Raw genomic sequence first — 11,254 nt, 5'->3', positions numbered from 1 at the left:
GTGTTATCCTGGTTAGATAAAAGGCTTTATCATCAGAAAGGATCACAAACAACAAAAAGTGATCTAAAATCACTCAAAAAACATGCATAGAAAACAGCCTCACTTGATGTCCCAAAAGTAAGATAAAAACAGAAGAAACTGCAGTAAATATCTTAGGCTCAGTACCTTATGTGACCTGTCTATACCTGTAATTTTGTTTTCACCCACTAGAGGGTAGCCTACTAAAAGATCATTTGTTACTATATCTTTTTGTTTCATACAATATAAAAATTATTATTATTATTGTGAAGCGGGGGCAACAGAGAATTGACCTTCTCCGTAAACTAAATTCCTTTTCTGTCAGGCCCGTCATCCTTTGTCGTTTTTATCAATCTTTTATTGAGTCTCCTGAGTTTTTCTTTTATCTGCTGGTTTCACAGCCTCACAGTAAAAGACAGAAACAGTCTGAACAGCATTGTTAAAATCTGTTTTAAGATCATCGGAGTGATCTTAAGAGACCTGAATTCTTTCTGCAACCAACAAATCCTCCGGAAAGTAGCAAGTATTCTGGCTTCTTCCGGACATGTTCTTGCAAGTGAATTTTCTCTGTTGCCATCAGGGCGTCGTTATGGTTTACCTGCTTGTAAAACTAACTGCCATTCAAAATCGTTTATCCCCTCTGCAATCCGACTTTTAAATGCTCCCTAGGTTTTTTTGTTTTTTTTCTGATTTTTTTATTTGTGTTTACCAAGTTTATTTATCAACATTACTTATTATTTATAGATTTTATTCCACATTTTAGCTCCTTGGTGTATTGTTTGTTTGTATGTTGTAGGATGTTACTGTGTTTTTCTGTGTACAACAAGCTGCTCGTAACTAATTGCCCCTAGTGGGATTAATAAAGTTGTTTTGAATTTGAATTTGAATTTGAATTTGAGGATGACAGTAATATATTCAAATGCTGTAGCTTTTTCTTATTCCAAAGGAGATTATTTAGATTTGTTTTCATATTGAATGATTTCAAAACATGTATTTTATTTAGTTATTTTATCTTATTGGATTAATACAAACCACTATGCTTGATCCACTGTGATGTATGAAACAGTTAATCCACAACATTTGAAGTGGCTCCATGTGTGTGTGTGGCCTCACCTCATCCTCTTCCCTGCTCTGCAGAGTGACTGTCACCACAGCGTACTTCGGGCACGCGGAGCAGGTATCTCAGGAGATTTACCAGTACGTGGACTGCGGAGGGAACACCACCTCTCTCCAAGGGCTGAACAAGCCGTCCAACATCCTGCATCCTCCTGAGTAACCGCCCCGCCCTCCTCTTCACCGGCCCTGACATGGGCCCCGGACATGGGCTCATCACCTTTGTTTTTTTTTGGTCCAAAGATCTATTTTCGGTGTTTGTTTACAATTCCCTACTAATCATATTTAACAGTTGGAAAAGCTATTTTAGACTATTATTACTTATGTCATTTTTAACATTTCGTTTGTCACGATTTTTTTCGGGAAGTCGGGAATATTAGGGAATATAGCAAATGTAGTTTCCAATTTGTTTCACACGTTCATTTCATTAAATTGTTTTCAGCCCAACTGCCATGGAAACCAGACTGAAAAACAACATTAACAAGGAATGGGAAGCAAGGAAAAACATTTTGAGGTCTTGTCATGGAAGTCCCCCGACTTATTTATAGAAAGAAATTTGACATCACAGTGGAACCTTGCTTGTACGTACTTTTTTCATGAATCACTCTTACATCATCAATCATCAATCACTCTTACCATTTCAACACTGAATCATAAACATGTGAATGTTAAAATTGGAGTCATGAGGTTTTCCTCAATACAGTAGCGCTATGACCAGCAACTTTCTGTGTGTGTTGGTGAGCTTTGGAAGAACAAGAAGTCCTTTTGATGCAGGAGAGTCATCCAAATCAATTAATGGAGTGTGAAATAGGCATTTCTATCAAGATGTTTTTTCATCTGCCTGATGATGTGCAGAACATTTCCCCCTCTTTGTAAATCTGTTAAGAATTGATAGAGGTTAACACTGCTGAAATCTCTGGAATGTCTGGCATTTTACAATGTCCTATCACCTGATTTATTTCACAGGTGCTCCATCATATTTGCTATGTCACAAGCCAGCAGCCTTGACTACTCTGTGCATTCTGGTCCTCAGACTCAGTGTTGCAGTCTACAGTATGAATGGGTCAGGAAGGAAGGAAAGGAAACCTCATTTACTCAGGCTACATCCTCCAACCTGCTTCTGAAATGTTCCCTATGGCGGCGCTCCAGCCATTCGGACCACCAATATGTGAGCCAGAAAAAAAGAAAATGAAATATCTCACCCGGCCGACACAAGAAGAAAGATTTGGGGTGAAGGACAAGAGACTGATGGAGAAGTTCAGAGCTGAGGCTGAGGCTGAGGCTGAGGCAGGGGTTAACTCAGCAGATCGGAGCTACACACTGGCAAAGTCAGCAAGGTGTAAAAACAGCACTCCTTGGACAGCGTTTAAAGATCAACCTGGGGATCTAAAGCAGTGTCTGGAGATGGTTGAGTCAGGCCCCAACACCTTGATTCTACCTAACAACCTGGAGCATGCACTCACCACACCAGTTGAAGAAGAAGAAGCGACCAGGCTCTTCAAACTTGGTGGTGAGACCTTTGGGGTTCCGACCTGCCTAGACTTCTCTGATGGATCATTTTTGGGGCCACAAGCTACAGCTCTTTTCCCTATCACTCAAAGCCTCATGGACAGCCTAAACCTGCCACTTTGGGACACAATCATGGATGAGTTACCCTCTCCTGGACCGCTCTGCCTGGGTGGCCCTGCTGAAACATGCTACAGTTATGTGGATGGTGATTTTGATGGCTAGGACCCCACAGTGCCAGCGCTTCAGGAGGCTCAACTCAGTTCATGGAGGGTGGAAATGACAACTGAGAGCCAGAGACAGGTAGTGGACGCTGCCTGTCACTGGGTGTTGACAACATCCTCAGACAGACAGCCGAATATTCCCTGGAGGATTACCTGGACATGTTTTAGTCCTCAGCTAATAGTGATGTGGAAAACTGCTGAAGGTATTTTCAATGTGAAGGGCATTTTGAAAATAAACATACACAAACAGCAATCAAACGGAGCTCTTCTGATTAAATTTGCACTGTATCTTGGACAAGATCTTCAGTTTGTTTATCACGCTATCCAGTTGTGAGAGTTGTGACAAGTAATGTCACACTAAGCCAAGTAAAAGCCACATCCTCTCAACACCAAGTTTTTGGGAGGTTGTCCCATTGGTCAACTTAGCTGTTAGCGTTAGCATGGAGCCTACTATCACTCAACAGAGTGTATGCTAAAGCAATGGTTCTCAACGTGGGGCCCAGGGACCACCAGGGGTCCGTGAGGGGGTTCCAGGGGGTCCCCAGCAAATTGATGAATTGTTAAACTTCACCATTATTTCATTTACAAGAAGTTAACACAATTAGAGAATGTAGAAGAATGACTGTTTTGATCATAGTTTCACTGTTATCTCTCTACCTACAATACAGATAGTCATGGAATTCTGGACAAAATAATACCTAACAATAAAATATTCTCAGATTTGGGTTCAAAAGACAAAATCTCATCAAATGGGGGTTCGTGGCCCTAATGTGGACTACATTAGGGGTCCTTGATATAAAAAAAGGTTGAGAATCACTGTGCTAAAGTGTTAGCATGTAGCACTGGAGTGATAATTATAACTTTATTTATATAGCACTTTTCAAAGCATTAGTCACAAAGTGCTTAAGGACAACGGTACTTAACAACAACAATAAGTGCATTAACAAACAACAGTGAAATACAATCAAAATATTTAAAATAAATATATAAAGAAAATAATTAAATAAGTATCTGATCTACCGGGGACACATGGGGGATTTTGATGTCTATGTTCTCATCACTTAAAGGACAGGTTTACAGGACAGATGTCATGTCAGTCCTGACTGAAGTTTAGAACTGCCTGTACTGTGTTCCAGTCATTGAATTTCAAAGAAACAGACAAAAACAGGAAACTGACATAATATCCTGTCAAGCATGTGATTAATCATGCGAGATATCATTCACAATCTTGAGTGTGTGTGTGTGTGTGCAGGGTTTCTAAACAGATTCCACCATCTGTTATGTAAGATTGCCAGTCATAGATTTTTTGCTCAATTTAAGGAAATTTTTACTCATTTGCCCTCATGCCGATCACATGGCATCACCATCAAACTACAAATAGTCTCCAAGCAGCTCACTGTTTGCCTTTGCTTCTACTTACAGTTGTGACTAGGTAAACCAGCATTATCCCAAAGGTCAAAGTTCCTGTCAACAAATGATTTCAATGTGTACCATTCAGTGAGCAGGGACAACATGTGATTGAAGTCTTTTTTGCATTCTTTAGCACCTCTTTAATCTGATTCAACTCGACTCAAATTTAGAACATTCCCATGGATGTCAATAGGAAAATTTGGTTGACCTTTAGGCTTCGTTAAGACGTTAGAAAGTGGAAACATTTAGCAAACCGAATAGACCACTTTGCACGATGTAGTTATGCAACGTTAAATTCAGAAACAGTGAAACATCCAATAGCTAGTCTCAAAGCAGAGAAGTCAAAGTCTCAACAGCCTCAACCTTGATCCTCTTTTATATGGGAAAGAACACATTTTTAAAAGAAAAAGCTTTTTTAAAAAAATTATTAAGAAACCAAGAACCCTGCATCCAGATTTGAACAAGATTTCACTTGAGAATGCTTAACAGATACCATGTCTGATGTGTGTTCTTGCACTCAAACCTACTAGGAGACTTCAATTAAACATGTTACAGTTACAATTTTGACTGTTACCGTTGTGCCTATCGCCACAAATGAACAATTATTTTACCTGAAAATACGTAAAATAAACTTATATTGCTGAAGTCTGCTGCTGAGGTTTACTCTGATTTACTACTAGTCAGAACAGCATGATCATATTTTGATCATATGTTGAGTTTAGAGCCGATATATGTTGTTCTCTATCATTTGGAGACAACATCGCGCCAAACTCCATTTAAAAATCTGGCAATTTAATAAAGCCTGGCTCATCAGCAAAAGTAGAAACCTGGAAGTACATCACTAAAGGCCTTTTACATATCTTTAGGAGCTCTGATCAATTAGGCAAACATCCAATCCATAACAACAAATTTTTTCAGGTATCAGGTTTTCTAGCCTGGTTTTTATACATTAAGACATTATTTACCCACAGCCAATTCTCCACTGGACCTCCATGATGGAATCAATCAAACATGATCGATAGACGTTCCTGCAAAGCTTCTAGAATTGATTTATGGCAGGATGTCACATGGTCGACTGTGGTTTGGTGTTGTAAATTGTCAAATTTGTAGAACCGCTATAACAAACATTCCTTTTTTTGTTGAGTGCACTCCAGGGGTCTAGACTGGAAGGATCATTTCAGGTACATGCTATCTCAGAAATCTATTTTACAGCTATTATTCAAATTTCACCCTTTCAGTTACTATCCTGGACACAGAGGTGTTTGGTGACAATCCCTGCAGAGGTAGAGACTTTTGTGAGTAGCACTTACCCTTAATGAGGTAGGCCTTAGTCATCTAGTATAGTTTTAGTGAAGGTTGGAGACAGTAGAATGGATTAAGCATCATTTACTTTACATTTCATGTGTATGAATCATCTGCTACCTCATTTAGTTTCTGTGGGGAATTTTTATTCATGGTACATTACTAGTAGAATACAGTTCTAATACAGATTTGAACTGTTTTACAGCAGGTGGACAAGCTCCTTTTACCCAAAACCAGTGATTCTCAAACTTTTTCATATCAATGACCCCTAATTTAGTCCACATTAGACCCCCATTTGATGTAATTTTGTCTCTTGGACCCAAATCTGAGAATATTTTTATTGTTAGATATGATTTTGTCCAGAATTCCATGACTATCTGTATTGTAGGTGGAGAGATAACAGTGAAACTATGATCAAAATAGTAATTCTTCTACATTCTCTAATTGTGTTAACTTCTTGTAAATGAAATAATGCTGAAGTTTAACAATTCAACAGTTTGCTGGGGACCCCTGGAACCCCCTCAAGGACCCATGGTGGTCCCCGGACGCCATGTTGAGAACCACTGCCCTAAACTATATTCCTTTACTCTACAAGGCAACAATTAAGATCTATTTTTATAGAGAATGTAAATGCATCATTTCCAGTATTCACAATACATTTAAAGCTCATGATTGGCTGCTACATACTGCCATTCCTTCAATCAACAATTCAGTCAATGCATCAGAGTCTATGTCTGTGTAAGTTCATTTTCAAAACATCCAGGTTTAAAAAGGATTTATTTTAAAACACTGGACTAAAAAGTACAAAACAAGATGTTTCGGTGTTCATCCAAACACCATCATCAGTTGTAATGAGTGCAGCAGCAGGAAGTAACTCTAGCAAATAAATACACAAAAAAAAGTCACATGATAGGCACATGGCATGAGGTGTTGAAGTCACATGACTTGTTGAGATGTAATCACTGAGTGTGTTTGCCAGAGAAGATGGTGTTCCCAGCAGCTTACAGTGATGCCCCTTCCCCCGCTTGTGAGGTGGAGCAAGTTGGTTTGTCCATAAAGCGCAGAGGAACCGTTTTTAACACAGCATTATCCCCAGCCTATAATGCTGTGTTAAAAACGGTTCCTCAGCGGTTCCTTGACTTTCCTTGACGGTTCCTTGACTTTTTGTGTGTATTTATTTGCCAGAGTTACTTCCTGCTGCACTCATTACAACTGATGATGATGTTTGGATGAACACCGAAACGTCTTGTTTTGTACTTTTTAGTCCAGTGTTTTAAAATAAATCCTTTTTAAACCTTCTATCACCTGGATGTTTTGAAAATGAACTTACACAGACATATTACAAAGCAATTCAGCGAGGACAGCCTGAAACTGCTGCAGGAGTATGAGAAAACAGCAAGGAAGGTGGCAGACTACAGAAATCACATACGCTTCAACCTAAGATGTCGACATCATGGAATCATACCAAAAAGCCTACGCCTCAGATCATCTTTAAATGGTCACAGAGCCACAGGTATTTTGCGGAGGGCACAAAAACAGCTGGCCTTGAATCTACCAGAGGAAACTTTACAAAAGGTGACAGACTTTGTGCAACAGGCACGGCTGGCTCAACACACCAAGAGCAAGGAAAGACAAATGAAGAAGTTTGCTTCCTTGTCTTCACATGCATGGGGTTCCTTTGGTCAGAGCGCATCAGATGGGAAAGAACAAGATCATAGTGAGATATCCTCAAGTACCACCAACAAATGGGTGAAGAACCTGTCTGATAGAGAACTCATTAAGCCAGAGATGGACGTTCTAGCCAAAGGCCTAAACTTTGCTGTAGCACCTGATCACATCCCAGCGGTAGACCTGATTACTGCAACAGAATCTGCCATTCGCAACAACAATATTCCTGAAGATGAAGCTGAACAGCTTCGTGTTCAAGTTTCCATCTCTCTATCAAATGCCAAGCCCCCACCACCCAATCTCAGCAAACAGGAGAAAAAGGCCTTAACCTCTCTCAGTAAGGATAAAAATATCACCATCCTGCCAGCTGATAAGGGGAGATGCACAGTGGTGTTGAATACTGAGGACTACCATTCTAAGGTAATCGCACTGCTCAGTGACAACAACACATATGAAACCCTAAAGAGAGATCCCACCAACAAATACAAGAAACAAGTGATTAGCTGTCTACAATCACTAGAAAAACAACAAGTTATAGAAGTCTATACTACCGTCTTTACCCTGGAGAAACCACACCCTGTATATATGGACTACCAAAAATACACAAAGACAATACCCCACTCAGACCAATTGTCAGTAGCATTAACTCTGTTATATACAATATTGCAAAATACCTGGCCACCATTTTAGCCCCGATTGTTGGCAACACTAGACATCACATACAGAATTCCAAGGACTTTGTTGACAAAATCCATGGACTCTCCCTGGAGGCAGATGAGACAATGGTGTCATATGATGTCACGTCTCTGTTCACATGTGTACCAACAGCGCTGGCGGTTGAGACCGTGAGGGAGCGACTGAGCCGTGACCACACATTAAGTGACAGAACACATCTCAATTCAGACCAGGTGTGCTCATTGTTGGAATTGTGTTTGAACACCACCTATTTTAAATATAAAGATGTGTTTTACCGACAGAAGCATGGCTGTGCAATGGGCTCTCCAGTGTCTCCCATTGTGGCCAGTTTCTACATGGAAGAAGTGGAGAGGAAGGCGTTGGACACCTACAAGGGAGTTGCTCCGAGCCATTGGTTCAGGTATGTGGATGACACCTGGGTGAAGATCAAGACCCATGAAATCGGTCCCTTTACTGACCACATCAGTAACATTCAGTGGATAATTACATCAAGTTCACAAAGGAAGAGATGAGGGAAAACCAACTCCCATTCTTAGACTGTGGGATAAATATGAGGGAAGGGGGAAAGCTTCAGGTTGAGGTCTACCGGAAGCCAACCCACACCGACCAGTACCTCATGTTTGACTCTCACCATCCACTTGAGCATAAACTGGGAGTGATCCGCACCCTGCAACACCGGGCGGAGACTGTACCCACAAACCTTGAGGCTAGAGACAAGGAACAGAATCATATAAAACAAGCATTGAAACAGGGCCTTTATTAAAACACACACAAAACACAAAAAGGATTCTAGACAACCAGGAAAAATGGAAATGGATCGCAATGTCAGAAGAAATCATGTTGTTATTCCATATGTGGCTGGGCTTTCTGAGAAGTTTCAAAGGGTTTTCTCCAAGCACAACATCCCTGTGTATTTCAAACCTAAGAACACACTGAGACAGCGTTTGGTCCATCCTAAGGACCAGATTCCCAAACATCAAAAGAGCAACCTGGTATATGCGGTCAAATGCAGTGAGGAGTGCAAAGATCTCTATATTGGGGAAACCAAACAGCCGCTCAGTAGACGCATGTCCCAACACAGGCGAGCAAACTCCTCTGGACAAGACTCAGCAGTCTACACCCACTTACAACAAAAGGAACACAGTTTTCACGACCATGATGTACACATCTTGGACAGAGAAGATGGGTGGTTTGAAAGAGGTGTCAAGGAGGCCATCTATGTCAAAGTGGAACGACCCTCACTAAACAGAGGAGAGGGTCTGAGACATCACCTGTCCCCAGTCTATAATGCTGTGTTAAAAACGGTTCCTCAGCGCTTTATGGACAAACCAACTTGCTCCACCTCACAAGCGGGGGAAGGGGCATCACTGTAAGTTGCTGGGATATGGAGCTTTTTTCCTATCTTTATTCAAGAGCATGGTCTTTCAATTTGAGAGCATGATTTATTGATTTCACGTTCAGATTTTGTAATGCTTTCCCTCAAATCCTGCCCTCGCACTCAAATAGCTCCTGCTTGCGCTTAGATTTGCTCTGCTTCTGCTCAAACTGTATGCTGCACTCAGATATAATGTTGCTTGCACACAGATTTCCTGCGCTCCAGCTTCAGCCCTTCTCCTCGCACCGCTGCTTCTGTGCGCTCGTGAAACGTCTGCTCTCAGATTTCTGCTCTGCTCTCGGATTTTTTGTGCAACAACCCTGTCAAAATTCCCCAACCAATAGAATGCCAGGTATAGTGTTGACCAATGAAATGATCCCTGCCTCGTTGCAGGCGCGTTCGCTTTACTTCTTAGAGCGTCCCATACGGGCGGTTACTCTTTAACCGGGTTCATCCACTCCCGCCCTCCGGGGCTTTATTAAATGTACTTCCCTTGCTTTCTTTACGACTTTTGGAATAAAAGGACAGTTAATGTATATACCAGCGCCCATACTTTTTCTTTTACTATAATAGCTACATAAAATAGTAGCCGTATAGCACACCGGCCTCCCGTCGGTGTGCTAGAGGAGAAAACGACGTCACCTTCATGACTCAGGAGCGGGAGTCTCGCGGATCGCTGGCCAACATGGACCGCCAAAGTCAAGGACCTCAAGTAAGTTTTTTATTTTAATGGTGCTATTACTTCCTTCAAATTGAATTGGTTAAGTCATATTTGCGGCACAAGAATACATCCATGATAATATGCTTGGCTTTCAAGTGTTGTACGTTATGGGAACACTGTTGCTAGGCAACTAACAACAAAATGGACGTTGCCGTGTTTCTTTTTTTCCTGTATTTTAGTGTTTAGGAATGGGAAAAGTACCAACAGCAAAAGTAACCAGCTGACACATTAAGACAGTAGAAAACAAAAGTAAATTCAAAGCTCATTCAGAGCTACTACATTTTAAAAACGCAATTGGTGTGTTGTGTATATATCCTTCTCTTCAAATGATGTTTACCGTTGCTGTGTCAAAGTCTGCTCTATCAGAAAGGTTTCACATATTGGAAATATGGTAAACACGTCCCCACTTGCAGGTATCATATCTGTAACATATCTACAATTAAATCAGTTACATTGCAGACATTAAGCACTAGCTTTCCAGTTGAACAACGAGGGGTCTGTTACTGTTAAAGCTGAGGAAATCCTTAAATTGTGTCACAGATATTATTCCAATTTATTCCAATCTCAGTTACACAACATTCCACAACATTGTTTTTTTTTTTGTTGTTTTTTTAAGAACAGGCACGTTGGAATACAGTGTGTGTGTGTGTGTGTGTGTGTGTGTGTGTGTTTGCGTTTTTAAAATGTAGTAGCTCATTGAATTTACTTTTGTTTTCTACTGTCTTAATGTGTTAGCCGGTTACTTTTGCTGTTGGTACTTTTCCCATTCCTAAACACTAAAATACAGGAAAAAAAGAAACACGGCAACGTCCATTTTGTTGTTAGTTGCCTAGCAACAGTGTTCCCATAACGTACAACACTTGAAAGCCAAGCATATTATCATAGATGTATTCTTGTGCCGCAAATATGACTTAACCAATTCAATTTGAAGGAAGTAATAGCACCATTAAAATAAAAAACTTACTTGACTTTGGCGGTCCATGTTGGCCAGCGATCCGCAAGACTCCCGCTCCTGAGTCATGAAGGTGACGTCGTTTTCTCCTCTAGCACACCGATGGGAGGCCGGTGTGCTATACGGCTACTATTTTATGTAGCTATTATAGTAAAAGAAAAAGTACGGGCGCTGATATATACATTAACTGTCCTTTTATTCCAAAAGTCGTATTTAATAAAGCCCTGGAGGGCGGGAGTGGATGAACCCGGTTAAAGAGTAACCGCCCG

Source organism: Centroberyx gerrardi, chromosome 19, assembly GCF_048128805.1.
Source record: "Centroberyx gerrardi isolate f3 chromosome 19, fCenGer3.hap1.cur.20231027, whole genome shotgun sequence".
Taxonomy (NCBI): domain Eukaryota; kingdom Metazoa; phylum Chordata; class Actinopteri; order Beryciformes; family Berycidae; genus Centroberyx; species Centroberyx gerrardi.
This window is presented reverse-complemented; position numbering follows the sequence as displayed.